The following is a 21,363-nucleotide window of genomic DNA, read 5'->3' as shown; positions in this document are numbered from 1 at the left end:
ACACACACCCACACAAATACACACATACACAAACACACACACATACATACATACATACATGCATGCATACATACAAACATACATACGTACATACATACACACACACACAAATACACACATGCAAACATACAAACACACACAAACACACATACATAATACACACATACACACACACACACCCACACAAATACACACATACACAAACACACACACATACTTACATACATACATGCATGCAAACATGCATGCATACATACAAACATACATACGTTCTCACATACATACATGCATACACACACACACATACACACATACATAATACACACATACACACGTGCAAACATACAAACACACGAATACACACATACATAATACACACATACACAAACACACACACACACATACATACATGCATGCATACATACATACATACACACATACATAATACACACATGCATACATACATACATACATGCATGCATACATACAAACATACATACGTACCTAACCTAACCTAACCTAACCTAACCTTACCTAACCTAACCTAACCTAACCTAACCTAACCTAACCGAACCTAACCTAACCTAACCTAACCTAACCTAACCTAACCTAACCTAACCTAACCTAACCTAACCTATACACAAACACACACACATACATACATGCATGCATACATACATACATACATACATGCATGCATACATACAAACACACAAATACACACATGCATACATACACACACACATACACACATACATAATACACACATACACACATGCAAACATACAAACACACGAATACACACATACATACATACACACACACAAATACACACATACATAATACACACATACACGAACACACACACATACATACATAAATACATACATGCATGCATACACACGTGCATACATACACACACACAAATACACACATACATAATACACACATACACAAACACACACAGATACATACATACATACATACATACATACATGCATACACACACACACATACACACATACATAATACACACATACACACATGCAAACACACGAATACACACCTCCATAATACACACATACACAAACACACACACATACATACATGCATGCATACATACATACATACACACATACATCATACACACATACACACATACATAATACACACATACACGCATGCAAGCAAACAAACACAAGAATACACACATACATACATACATGCATACATACATGCATGCATACATACAAACATACATACGTACATACATACATACATGCATAAACACACACACATATACACATACACACATGCAAACATACAAACACAAGAATACACACATACATAATACACACATACACAAACACACACACACACATACATACATGCATGCATACATACATACATACACACATACATAATACACACATGCATACATACATACATACATGCATGCATACATACAAACATACATACGTACCTAACCTAACCTAACCTAACCTAACCTTACCTAACCTAACCTAATCTAACCTAACCTAACCTAACCTAACCGAACCTAACCTAACCAAACCTAACCTAACCTAACCTAACCTAACCTAACCTAACCTTACCTAACCTAACCTATACACAAACACACACACATACATACATGCATGCATACATACATAAATACATACATGCATGCATACATACAAACACACAAATACACACATGCATACATACACACACACATACACACATACATAATACACACAGACACACATGCAAACATACAAACACACGAATACACACATACATAATACACACATACACAAACACACACACATACTGACATTCATGCATACAAACATACATACATACGTACATACATACATACATACATACATGCATACACATACACACATACATAATACACACATACACGCATGCAAACATACAAACACAAGAATACACACATACATACATACATGCATACATACATGCATGCATACATACAAACATACATACGTACATACATACATACATGCATAAACACACACACATACACACATACACACATGCAAACATACAAACACAAGAATACACACATACATAATACACACATACACAAACACACACACACATACGTAAATGCATGCATACATACAACTATACATACATACATGCATACACACACACACATACATACATACATACATACATGCATGCATACACACATGCATACATACACATACATATTACACACATACACAAACACATACATACATACATCCATACATGCATGCATACATACAAACATACATACGTACATACATACACACACACAAATACACACATGCAAACATACAAACACACACAAACACACATACATAATACACACATACACACACACACACCCACACAAATACACACATACACAAACACACACACATACATACATACATAAATGTAGGAATGATTTTTAAACGAGCCTTAATTGTGGTTGGTCAAACTGCAAGGGATAAAGTATGAGTGTGGTATGCATGGGAAAGACCGGATGCGTGTTGTTATGGTCACTTGTTGGAGGACAAGCCCGAAGAGCGTGTACAATAAATAGTTCTGACTTGATTTGCGCGTTTCACCTGGAATCCTTCACATCCGGATCCTATATTTGGGGGCTCGTCCGGGATGCCTGAAGACATTTCGAGTGACAGCCAGAAGCGGTCAGACGACGACGCGGAGTTTTGACAGTTGAGGTTAGGACGCGCGCGCGATGACGAGAATGCGGAAGCCCGTGACGTCGGTGACGTCACGTCAGCGAACACGCCACACGACGATGATGATATCCAAGACGATAGCGCCAATGTCAGCGTCAGTTTTACGTCGGCTAACTGTCGTGGAGATGCAGAGGTTCGCGGACTTAGACGAAGATGATGACGACGACGATGAAGAGGAAGAAGAAGACGAAGTGCCATATTTTGACAGAGACAAATTCGAGACTTACGCGCCACGGTTTAAGGGGATTGGCGGTGTGCCAATCAGCCGGTGGATTGAGCACATGGAAGAATTTGCGAAGTTCTTCCACTGGACGCCCCTGGAGCAACTGGTCTACGGGAGAATATATTGCGTAGGAACAGCGAGAATGTTCCTGGATTCAGAAGGGATAATTATATCATGGACTATCCTTAAGCAGAAGCTGATAGAAGAGTTCCAGTGGGATGACGAAGAGCTCGTCTTTGAAGAACGAGAAATGCTTGCTCAAGCAGAGCCCATTGACTCCGATTCAAGTGGGGCCGGTGAAACACCAGACGACGAACCCAGGGTGACGGGGCCCGTGAGAAACCGTGAAAACCGAGAAAGACTGAGTTCACGATGCTACAATTGTGGTGGACGTGGACACTTAGCAGCCGACTGTAGGTTTAAGACGAGAAGAACTCGTTGTTTCAATTGTAACGAGTTTGGGCACATATCAGCTCAATGTAACAGCATCAAAACAAAGACTGTCTTGACAATACAAGAAGAAATAAGAAAAGAAGTCAGTATTCCAACACAAGAGGACGATGCGAACATGGCTGATGGAGATGTAAACATGGCCAATGTAAGTGTGAACAGTGATGGTTTGCACAGAAAAAGACCTTTGCAGCAACGGGCTTCACGAGAAATGTCTGCTCAAAGAGAACTCATTGTTTCCAATAATGAAGAGGACGATGCGAACATGGCTGATGTAAGTGTGAACAGTGATGGTTTGCACAGAAAAAGACCTTTGCAGCAACGGGCTTCACGAGAGATGTCTGCTCAAAGAGAACTCATTGTTTCCAATGATGAAGAGGACGATGCGACCATGGCTGATGGAGGTGTGAACCTGGCTGATGGAAGTATGGACGGTGATGGATTGCAAAGAAGAAGACTTTGGGACTACGGAGACATACCGTCTTCAAATACAGATGAACCACCCGATGATCAATTTGGAAAAGGATATAAGGATTATAGTCATTTGAAGAATTCTGAAGATGTGAATAAAGAAAAGGAGAAACATAAAGACAAACAGAAAGATATGGCTAAATCACAAGAAGGATTAAGGGACCCAGTCAAAATTTCAACACCAAAAGACACTGTATTCACTATCAAGCTCGGTCGTAGTCGGATTGATGTTAATTCAATGGAAAAGAAAATAGAACCATGGATTGGGAAAAGACTTACTGGATGTATCAGTGAGCTAGAACCAATATGTGTTGACTTCATTTATGGTAAATTACTAGCAGAATATCTGTGGGGTGACGGCAGATTCCTCGGACAGTCACAGAGAATCGCCGAGGGCATTGGATAGAATTTAAGTTGCATTTTTTGGGAAGTGCTTTGTATATTGAATCATGTTTTAATTTGGTTACATGCTTAGAAGAATATAAGATAACTGTATTGAAATGTAATTCTAGTAATGTTTTAAAATGTGATTGTTTCCGATGTAAAGATTTAACCTGTCATAGTAAAGGTATTGATTTTAATGTTTATTGCTAATTCTAGTAATGTTTTAAAATGTGATTGTTTCCGATGTAAAGATTTAACCTGTCATTGTAAAGGTATTGATTTTAATGTTTTATTGCTAATTCTAGTAATGTTATAAAATGTGATATTTCCGATGTAAAGATTTAACCTGTCATTGTAAAGGTATTGATTTTAATGTTTTATTGCTAATTCTAGTAATGTTTTAAAATGTGATTGTTTCCGGGGTAAAAATTTAACTTGTCATTGTAAAGGTTGTGATACCTTTCTGTTTTGTATTGCTTGTAATAATTTTACATAGTAATTGTGATACCTTTCTGTTTTGTATTGCTTGAAATAATTTTAAATTGTAATTGTGATGATTTATGTGTAACTTTATTGAAGATTGAATTGTGTTGAAATGAAAAATTGATTTGTAGTGAAATGTGTAACGATTAATTTGTTATAATTGTAATTGTTATGTAAATTGTAAAATGATTGATGTATAAGTGTATTGAAATGTAGTTGTGATGATGATTGTAATTGTGATGTAAATTGTAATTGTGACAATTGAAAGCATGTTTAGAAGAATACAAGATGATTTTATGGAATGGAAGATGAAACATTGTTGAGGATGATAGAGGAAATGTTTTAAAAGAATGTGAGATGAAACATTGTTGAGGATGATAGAGGAAATGTTTTAAAAGAATGTAAGATGATATATTGTATAGAGTAGAAGATGAAATGTAAAAGAATGTGAGATGAAATGCTGTAAAAATATAAAAGACAGAATGTCATCCGAGGGCGAATGACAGTCAGGAATGACCGAAATGTAGGAATGATTTTTAAACGAGCCGTAATTGTGGTTGGTCAAACTGCAAGGGATAAAGTATGAGTGTGGTATGCATGGGAAAGACCGGATGCGTGTTGTTATGGTCACTTGTTGGAGGACAAGCCCGAAGAGCGTGTACAATAAATAGTTCTGACTTGATTTGCGCGTTTCACTTGGAATCCTTCACATCCGGATCCTATATACATGCATGCAAACATGCATGCATACATACAAACATACATACGTACACACATACATACATGCATACACACACACACATACACACATACATAATACACACATACACACGTGCAAACATACAAACACACGAATACACACATACATAATACACACATACACAAACACACACACACACATACATACATGCATGCATACATACATACATACACACATACATAATACACACATGCATACATACATACATACATGCATGCATACATACAAACATACATACGTACCTAACCTAACCTAACCTAACCTAACCTTACCTAACCTAACCTAACCTAACCTAACCTAACCTAACCGAACCTAACCTAACCTAGAATACACACATACATAATACACACATACACAAACACACACACACATACGTAAATGCATGCATACATACAAACATACATACATACATGCATACACACACACATACATACGTACATACATACATGCATGTATACACACATGCATACATACACATACATAATACACACATACACAAACACATACATACATACATACATACATGCATGCATACATACAAACATACATACGTACATACATACACACACACAAATACACACATGCAAATATACAAACACACACAAACACACATACATAATACACACATACACACACACACACCCACACAAATACACACATACACAAACACACACATACATACATACATACATGCATGCATACATACAAACATACATACGTACATACATACACACACACAAATACACACATGCAAACATACAAACACACACAAACACACATACATAATACACACATACACACACACACACCCACACAAATACACACATACACAAACACACACACATACATACATACATACATGCATGCAAACATGCATGCATACATACAAACATACATACGTACACACATACATACATGCATACACACACACACATACACACATACATAATACACACATACACACGTGCAAACATACAAACACACGAATACACACATACATAATACACACATACACAAACACACACACACATACATACATGCATGCATACATACATACATACACACATACATAATACACACATGCATACATACATACATACATGCATGCATACATACAAACATACATACGTACCTAACCTAACCTAACCTAACCTAACCTTACCCAACCTAACCTAACCTAACCTAACCTAACCTAACCTAACCTAACCTAACCTAACCGAACCTAACCTAACCTAACCTAACCTAACCTAACCTAACCTAACCTAACCTAACCTAACCTAACCTAACCTAACCTAACCTATACACAAACACACACACATACATACATGCATGCATACATACATACATACATACATGCATGCATACATACAAACACACACACAAATACACACATGCAAACATACAAACACACACAAACACACATACATAATACACACATACACACACACACACCCACTCAAATACACACATACACAAACACACACACATACATACATACATACATGCATGCATACATACAAACATACATACGTACATACATACACACACACAAATACACACATGCAAACATACAAACACACACAAACACACATACATAATACACACATACACACACACACACCCACACAAATACACACATACACAAACACACACACATACTGACATTCATGCATACAAACATACATACATACGTACATACATACATACATACATACATGCATACACATACACACATACACACATACACACATACACACATACAAAATACACACATACACGCATGCAAACATACAAACACAAGAATACACACATACATACATACATGCATACATACATGCATGCATACATACAAACATACATACGTACATACATACATACATGCATAAACACACACATACACACATGCAAACATACAAACACAAGAATACACACATACATAATACACACATACACAAACACACACACACATACGTAAATGCATGCATACATACAACTATACATACATACATGCATACAAACACACACATACATACATACATACATACATGCATGCATACACACATGCATACATACACATACATAGAACACACATACACAAACACATACATACATACATACATACATGCATGCATACATACAAACATACATACGTACATACATACACACACAAAAATACACACATGCAAACATACAAACACACACAAACACACATACATAATACACACATACACACACACACACCCACACAAATACACACATACACAAACACACACACATACATACATACATACATGCATGCAAACATGCATGCATACATACAAACATACATACGTACTCACATACATACATGCATACACACACACACATACACACATACACACGTGCAAACATACAAACACACGAATACACACATACATAATACACACATACACAAACACACACACACACATACATACATGCATGCATACATACATACATACACACATACATAATACACACATGCATACATACATACATACATGCATGCATACATACAAACATACATACGTACCTAACGTAACCTAACCTAACCTAACCTTACCTAACCTAACCTAACCTAACCTAACCTAACCTAACCGAACCTAACCTAACCAAACCTAACCTAACCTAACCTAACCTAACCTAACCTAACCTAACCTAACCTATACACAAACACACACACATACATACATGCATGCATACATACATAAATACATACATGCATGCATACATACAAACACACAAATACACACATGCATACAAACACACACACATACACACATACATAATACACACAGACACACATGCAAACATACAAACACACGAATACACACATACATAATACACACATACACAAACACACACACATACTGACATTCATGCATACAAACATACATACATACGTACATACATACATACATACATACATGCATACACATACACACATACACACATACACACATACATAATACACACATACACGCATGCAAACATACAAACACAAGAATACACACATACATACATACATGCATACATACATGCATGCATACATACAAACATACATACGTACATACATACATACATGCATAAACACACACACATATACACATACACACATGCAAACATACAAACACAAGAATACACACATACATAATACACACATACACAAACACACACACACATACGTAAATGCATGCATACATACAACTATACATACATACATGCATACACACACACACATACATACATACATACATACATGCATGCATACACACATGCATACATACACATACATAATACACACATACACAAACACATACATACATACATACATACATGCATGCATACATACAAACATACATACGTACATACATACACACACACAAATACACACATGCAAACATACAAACACACACAAACACACATACATAATACACACATACACACACACACACCCACACAAATACACACATACACAAACACACACACATACATACATACATACATGCATGCAAACATGCATGCATACATACAAACATACATACGTACACACATACATACATGCATACACACACACACATACACACATACATAATACACACATACACACGTGCAAACATACAAACACACGAATACACACATACATAATACACACATACACAAACACACACACACATACATACATGCATGCATACATACATACATACACACATACATAATACACACATGCATACATACATACATACATGCATGCATACATACAAACATACATACGTACCTAACCTAACCTAACCTAACCTAACCTTACCCAACCTAACCTAACCTAACCTAACCTAACCTAACCTAACCTAACCTAACCTAACCGAACCTAACCTAACCTAACCTAACCTAACCTAACCTAACCTAACCTAACCTAACCTAACCTAACCTAACCTAACCTATACACAAACACACACACATACATACATGCATGCATACATACATACATACATACATGCATGCATACATACAAACACACACACAAATACACACATGCAAACATACAAACACACACAAACACACATACATAATACACACATACACACACACACACCCACTCAAATACACACATACACAAACACACACACATACATACATACATACATGCATGCATACATACAAACATACATACGTACATACATACACACATACAAATACACACATGCAAACATACAAACACACACAAACACACATACATAATACACACATACACACACACACACCCACACAAATACACACATACACAAACACACACACATACATACATACATACATGCATGCATACATACAAACATACATACGTACATACATACACACACACAAATACACACATGCAAACATACAAACACACACAAACACACATACATAATACACACATACACACACACACACCCACACAAATACACACATACACAAACACACACACATACATACATACATACATGCATGCAAACATGCATGCATACATACAAACATACATACGTACACACATAAATACATGCATACACACACACACATACACACATTCATAATACACACATACACACGTGCAAACATACAAACACACGAATACACACATACATAATACACACATACACAAACACACACACACACATACATACATGCATGCATACATACATACATACACACATACATAATACACACATGCATACATACATACATACATGCATGCATACATACAAACATACATACGTACCTAACCTAACCTAATCTAACCTAACCTAACCTAACCTAACCTAACCTAACCTAACCTTACCTAACCGAACCTAACCTAACCAAACCTAACCTAACCTAACCTAACCTAACCTAACCTAACCTAACCTATACACAAACACACACACATACATACATGCATGCATACATACATAAATACATACATGCATGCATACATACAAACACACAAATACACACATGCATACATACACACACACATACACACATACATAATACACACAGACACACATGCAAACATACAAACACACGAATACACACATACATAATACACACATACACAAACACACACACATACTGACATTCATGCATACAAACATACATACATACGTACATACATACATACATACATACATGCATACACATACACACATACACACATACACACATACAAAATACACACATACACGCATGCAAACATACAAACACAAGAATACACACATACATACATACATGCAAACATACATGCATGCATACATACAAACATACATACGTACATACATACATACATGCATAAACACACACACATATACAGATACACACATGCAAACATACAAACACAAGAATACACACATACATAATACACACATACACAAACACACACACACATACGTAAATGCATGCATACATACAACTATACATACATACATGCATACACACACACACATACATACATTCATACATACATGCATGCATACACACATGCATACATACACATACATAATACACACATACACAAACACATGCATACATACATACATACATGCATGCAAACATACAAACATACATACGTACATACATACACACACACAAATACACACATGCAAACATACAAACACACACAAACACACATACATAATACACACATACACACACACACACCCACACAAATACACACATACACAAACACACACACATACATACATACATACATGCATGCAAACATGCATGCATACATACAAACATACATACGTACTCACATACATACATGCATACACACACACACATACACACATACACACGTGCAAACATACAAACACACGAATACACACATACATAATACACACATACACAAACACACACACACACATACATACATGCATGCATACATACATACATACACACATACATAATACACACATGCATACATACATACATACATGCATGCATACATACAAACATACATACGTACCTAACGTAACCTAACCTAACCTAACCTTACCTAACCTAACCTAACCTAACCTAACCTAACCTAACCGAACCTAAACTAACCAAACCTAACCTAACCTAACCTAACCTAACCTAACCTAACCTAACCTAACCTATACACAAACACACACACATACATACATGCATGCATACATACATAAATACATACATGCATGCATACATACAAACACACAAATACACACATGCATACAAACACACACACATACACACATACATAATACACACAGACACACATGCAAACATACAAACACACGAATACACACATACATAATACACACATACACAAACACACACACATACTGACATTCATGCATACAAACATACATACATACGTACATACATACATACATACATACATGCATACACATACACACATACACACATACACACATACATAATACACACATACACGCATGCAAACATACAAACACAAGAATACACACATACATACATACATGCATACATACATGCATGCATACATACAAACATACATACGTACATACATACATACATGCATAAACACACACACATATACACATACACACATGCAAACATACAAACACAAGAATACACACATACATAATACACACATACACAAACACACACACACATACGTAAATGCATGCATACATACAACTATACATACATACATGCATACACACACACACATACATACATACATACATACATGCATGCATACACACATGCATACATACACATACATAATACACACATACACAAACACATACATACATACATACATACATGCATGCATACATACAAACATACATACGTACATACATACACACACACAAATACACACATGCAAACATACAAACACACACAAACACACATACATAATACACACATACACACACACACACCCACACAAATACACACATACACAAACACACACACATACATACATACATACATGCATGCATACATACAAACATACATACGTACATACATACACACACACAAATACACACATGCAAACATACAAACACACACAAACACACATACATAATACACACATACACACACACACACCCACACAAATACACACATACACAAACACACACACATACATACATACATACATGCATGCAAACATGCATGCATACATACAAACATACATACGTACACACATACATACATGCATACACACACACACATACACACATACATAATACACACATACACACGTGCAAACATACAAACACACGAATACACACATACATAATACACACATACACAAACACACACACACACATACATACATGCATGCATACATACATACATACACACATACATAATACACACATGCATACATACATACATACATGCATGCATACATACAAACATACATACGTACCTAACCTAACCTAACCTAACCTAACCTTACTTACCTAACCTAACCTAACCTAACCTAACCGAACCTAACCTAACCTAGAATACACACATACATAATACACACATACACAAACACACACACACATACGTAAATGCATGCATACATACAAACATACATACATACATGCATACACACACACATACATACATACAGACATACATGCATGTATACACACATGCATACATACACATACATAATACACACATACACAAACACATACATACATACATACATACATGCATGCATACATACAAACATACATACGTACATACATACACACACACAAATACACACATGCAAATATACAAACACACACAAACACACATACATAATACACACATACACACACACACCCACACAAATACACACATACACAAACACACACATACATACATACATACATGCATGCATACATACAAACATACATACGTACATACATACACACACACAAATACACACATGCAAACATACAAACACACACAAACACACATACATAATACACACATACACACACACACACCCACACAAATACACACATACACAAACACACACACATACATACATACATACATGCATGCAAACATGCATGCATACATACAAACATACATACGTACTCACATACATACATGCATACACACACACACATACACACATACACACGTGCAAACATACAAACACACGAATACACACATACATAATACACACATACACAAACACACACACATACATACATGCATGCATACATACATACATACACACATACATAATACACACATGCATACATACATACATACATGCATGCATACATACAAACATACATACGTACCTAACCTAACCTAACCTAACCTAACCTCACCTTACCTAACCTAACCTAACCTAACCTAACCTAACCGAACCTAACCTAACCAAACCTAACCTAACCTAACCTAACCTAACCTAACCTAACCTAACCTAACCTATACACAAACACACACACATACATACATGCATGCATACATACATAAATACATACATGCATGCATACATACAAACACACAAATACACACATGCATACAAACACACACACATACACACATACATAATACACACAGACACACATGCAAACATACAAACACACATATACATAATACACACATACACAAACACACACACATACTGACATTCATGCATACAAACATACATACATACGTACATACATACATACATACATACATGCATACACATACACACATACACACATACACACATACATAATACACATATACACGCATGCAAACATACAAACACAAGAATACACACATACATACATACATGCATACATACATGCATGCATACATACAAACATACATACGTACATACATACATACATGCATAAACACACACACATATACACATACACACATGCAAACATACAAACACAAGAATACACACATACATAATACACACATACACAAACACACACACACATACGTAAATGCATGCATACATACAACTATACATACATACATGCATACAAACACACATACATACATACATACATACATGCATGCATACACACATGCATACATACACATACATAATACACACATACACAAACACATACATACATACATACATACATGCATGCATACATACAAACATACATACGTACATACATACACACACACAAATACACACATGCAAACATACAAACACACACAAACACACATACATAATACACACATACACACACACACACCCACACAAATACACACATACACAAACACACACACATACATACATACATACATGCATGCATACATACAAACATACATACGTACATACATACACACACACAAATACACACATGCAAACATACAAACACACACAAACACACATACATAATACACACATACACACACACACACCCACACAAATACACACATACACAAACACACACACATACATACATACATACATGCATGCAAACATGCATGCATACATAGAAACATACATACGTACACACATACATACATGCATACACACACACAAATACACACATACATGTAGAATTGATTTTTAAACGAGCCGAGATAGAGTGTGTGTGGTATGCCTGGAAAAGACCGGATGCGTGTTGTTATGGTCACTTGTTGGAGAGCAAGCCCGAAGATGTGTTAATAAATACATAGTTCTGACTTAATCTGCGTTTCACTTGGAATCCTTCACATCCGGTTCCTATATACATAATACACACATACACACGTGCAAACATACAAACACACGAATACACACATACATAATACACACATACACAAACACACACACACACATACATACATGCATGCATACATACATACATACACACATACATAATACACACATGCATACATACATACATACATGCATGCATACATACAAACATAAATACGTACCTAACCTAACCTAACCTAACCTAACCTTACCTAACCTAACCTAACCTAACCTAACCTAACCTAACCTAACCGAACCTAACCTAACCTAGAATACACACATACATAATACACACATACACAAACACACACACACATACGTAAATGCATGCATACATACAAACATACATACATACATGCATACACACACACATACATACATACATACATACATGCATGTATACACACATGCATACATACACATACATAATACACACATACACAAACACATACATACATACATACATACATGCATGCATACATACAAACATACATACGTACATACATACACACACACAAATACACACATGCAAATATACAAACACACACAAACACACATACATAATACACACATACACACACACACACCCACACAAATACACACATACACAAACACACACATACATACATACATACATGCATGCATACATACAAACATACATACACACACACAAATACACACATGCAAACATACAAACACACACAAACACACATACATAATACACACATACACACACACACACCCACACAAATACACACATACACAAACACACACACATACATACATACATACATGCATGCAAACATGCATGCATACATAGAAACATACATACGTACACACATACATACATGCATACACACACACACATACACACATACATAATACACACATACACACGTGCAAACATACAAACACACGAATACACACATACATAATACACACATACACAAACACACACACACACATACATACATGCATGCATACATACATACATACACACATACATAATACACACATGCATACATACATACATACATGCATGCATACATACAAACATAAATACGTACCTAACCTAACCTAACCTAACCTAACCTTACCTAACCTAACCTAACCTAACCTAACCTAACCTAACCTAACCGAACCTAACCTAACCTAGAATACACACATACATAATACACACATACACAAACACACACACACATACGTAAATGCATGCATACATACAAACATACATACATACATGCATACACACACACATACATACATACATACATACATGCATGTATACACACATGCATACATACACATACATAATACACACATACACAAACACATACATACATACATACATACATGCATGCATACATACAAACATACATACGTACATACATACACACACACAAATACACACATGCAAATATACAAACACACACAAACACACATACATAATACACACATACACACACACACACCCACACAAATACACACATACACAAACACACACATACATACATACATACATGCATGCATACATACAAACATACATACACACACACAAATACACACATGCAAACATACAAACACACACAAACACACATACATAATACACACATACACACACACACACCCACACAAATACACACATACACAAACACACACACATACATACATACATACATGCATGCCAACATGCATGCATACATACAAACATACATACGTACTCACATACATACATGCATACATACACACACATACACACATACACACGTGCAAACATACAAACACACGAATACACACATACATAATACACACATACACAAACACACACACACACATACATACATGCATGCATACATACATACATACACACATACATAATACACACATGCATACATACATACATACATGCATGCATACATACAAACATACATACGTACCTAACCTAACCTTACCTAACCTAACCTTACCTAACCTAACCTAACCTAACCATACCTAACCTAACCGAACCTAACCTAACCAAACCTAACCTAACCTAACCTAACCTAACCTAACCTAACCTAACCTAACCTATACACAAACACACACACATACATACATGCATGCATACATACATAAATACATACATGCATGCATACATACAAACACACAAATACACACATGCATACATACACACACACATACACACATACATAATACACACAGACACACATGCAAACATACAAACACACGAATACACACATACATAATACACACATACACAAACACACACACATACTGACATTCATGCATACAAACATACATACATACGTACATACATACATACATACATACATGCATACACATACACACATACACACATACACACATACATAATACACACATACACGCATGCAAACATACAAACACAAGAATACACACATACATACATACATGCATACATACATGCATGCATACATACAAACATACATACGTACATACATACATACATGCATAAACACACACACATATACACATACACACATGCAAACATACAAACACAAGAATACACACATACATAATACACACATACACAAACACACACACACATACGTAAATGCATGCATACATACAACTATACATACATACATGCATACACACACACACATACATACATACATACATACATGCATGCATACACACATGCATACATACACATACATAATACACACATACACAAACACATACATACATACATACATACATGCATGCATACATACAAACATACATACGTACATACATACACACACACAAATACACACATGCAAACATACAAACACACACAAACACACATACATAATACACACATACACACACACACACCCACACAAATACACACATACACAAACACACACACATACATACATACATACATGCATGCATACATACAAACATACATACGTACATACATACACACACACAAATACACACATGCAAACATACAAACACACACAAACACACATACATAATACACACATACACACACACACACCCACACAAATACACACATACACAAACACACACACATACATACATACATACATGCATGCAAACATGCATGCATACATACAAACATACATACGTACACACATACATACATGCATACACACACACACATACACACATACATAATACACACATACACACGTGCAAACATACAAACACACGAATACACACATACATAATACACACATACACAAACACACACACACACATACATACATGCATGCATACATACATACATACACACATACATAATACACACATGCATACATACATACATACATGCATGCATACATACAAACATACATACGTACCTAACCTAACCTAACCTAACCTAACCTTACCTAACCTAACCTAACCTAACCTAACCTAACCTAACCGAACCTAACCTAACCTAGAATACACACATACATAATACACACATACACAAACACACACACACATACGTAAATGCATGCATACATACAAACATACATACATACATGCATACACACACATACATACATACATACATACATGCATGTATACACACATGCATACATACACATACATAATACACACATACACAAACACATACATACATACATACATACATGCATGCATACATACAAACATACATACGTACATACATACACACACACAAATACACACATGCAAATATACAAACACACACAAACACACATACATAATACACACATACACACACACACACCCACACAAATACACACATACACAAACACACACACATACATACATACATACATGCATTTATACATACAAACATACATACGTACATACATACACACACACAAATACACACATGCAAACATACAAACACACACAAACACACATACATAATACACACATACACACACACACCCACACAAATACACACATACACAAACACACACACATACATACATACATACATGCATGCAAACATGCATGCATACATACAAACATACATACGTACACACATACATACATGCATACACACACACACATACACACATACATAATACACACATACACACGTGCAAACATACAAACACACGAATACACACATACATAATACACACATACACAAACACACACACACATACATACATGCATGCATACATACATACATACACACATACATAATACACACATGCATACATACATACATACAAGCATGCATACATACAAACATAAATACGTACCTAACCTAACCTAACCTAACCTAACCTTACCTAACCTAACCTAACCTAACCTTACCTAACCTAACCGAACCTAACCTAACCTAGAATACACACATACATAATACACACATACACAAACACACACACATACTGACATTCATGCATACAAACATACATACATACGTTCATACATACATACATACATACATGCATACACATACACACATACACACATACACACATACACACATACATAATACACACATACACGCATGCAAACATACAAACACAAGAATACACACATACATACAAACATGCATACATACTTGCATGCATACATACAAACATACATACGTACATACATACATACATGCATAAACACACACACATACACACATACACACATGCAAACATACAAACACAAGAATACACACGTACATAATACACACATACACAAACACACACACACATACGTAAATGCATGCATACATACAACTATACATACATACATGCATACAAACACACACATACATACATACATACATACATGCATGCATACATACAAACATACATACGTACCAAACCTAACCTAACCTAACCTAACCTAACCCAACCTAACCTAACCTAACCTAACCTAACCTAACCTAACCTAACCTAACCTAACCTAACCTATACACAAACACACACACATACATACATGCATGCATACATACATACATACATACATGCATGCATACATACAAACACACAAATACACACATGCATACATACACACACACATACACACATACATAATACACACATACACACATGCAAACATACAAACACACGAATACACACATACATAATACACACATACACAAACACACACACATACATACATACATACATGCATGCAAACATGCATGCATACATACAAACATACATACGTACTCACATACATACATGCATACACACACACACATACACACATACATAATACACACATACACACGTGCAAACATACAAACACACGAATACACACATACATAATACACACATACACAAACACACACACACACATACATACATGCATGCATACATACATACATACACACATACATAATACACACATGCATACATACACACATACATAATACACACATGCATACATACATACATACATGCATGCATACATACAAACATACATACGTACCTAACCTAACCTTACCTAACCTAACCTTACCTAACCTAACCTAACCTAACCTAACCTAACCTAACCTAACCGAACCTAACCTAACCAAACCTAACCTAACCTAACCTTACCTAACCTAACCTAACCTAACCTAACCTAACCTATACACAAACACACACACATACATACATGCATGCATACATACATAAATACATACATGCATGCATACATACAAACACACAAATACACACATGCATACATACACACACACATACACACATACATAATACACACAGACACACATGCAAACATACAAACACACGAATACACACATACATAATACACACATACACAAACACACACACATACTGACATTCATGCATACAAACATACATACATACGTACATACATACATACATACATACATGCATACACATACACACATACACACATACACACATACACACATACACACATACATAATACACACATACACGCATGCAAACATACAAACACAAGAATACACACATACATACATACATGCATACATACATGCATGCATACATACAAACATACATACGTACATACATACATACATGCATAAACACACACACATACACACATACACACATGCAAACATACAAACACAAGAATACACACGTACATAATACACACATACACAAACACACACACATACGTAAATGCATGCATACATACAACTATACATACATACATGCATACAAACACACACATA

General features: G+C 35.7%; 2 protein-coding genes across 2 annotated transcripts in view; both read left to right on the top strand.

Annotated features, from left to right (window-relative positions):
• LOC143921924 (uncharacterized) overlaps positions 1–15,163 on the top strand; it is a 26,786-nt gene extending 11,623 nt beyond the window's left edge. Inside the window, exons 3-5 of the mRNA XM_077445247.1 lie at positions 4,504–4,897; positions 5,103–5,426; positions 15,135–15,163. The gene's annotated coding sequence lies outside the window, so the exon portion shown is untranslated. The remainder of the gene's footprint in view (positions 1–4,503; positions 4,898–5,102; positions 5,427–15,134) is intronic.
• Positions 1–21,363, top strand: part of LOC143921918 (uncharacterized) — a 213,417-nt gene that overhangs the window by 165,300 nt on the left and 26,754 nt on the right. The gene's annotated exons all lie outside the window — the stretch shown is intronic.

The sequence above is a fragment of the Arctopsyche grandis genome, unplaced genomic scaffold (genome assembly GCF_051622035.1).
Source record: "Arctopsyche grandis isolate Sample6627 unplaced genomic scaffold, ASM5162203v2 HiC_scaffold_46, whole genome shotgun sequence".
Classification (NCBI taxonomy): domain Eukaryota; kingdom Metazoa; phylum Arthropoda; class Insecta; order Trichoptera; family Hydropsychidae; genus Arctopsyche; species Arctopsyche grandis.
The sequence above is the reverse complement of the archived record's forward strand: the minus strand, read 5'-3'. Positions and strand labels throughout refer to the sequence as shown.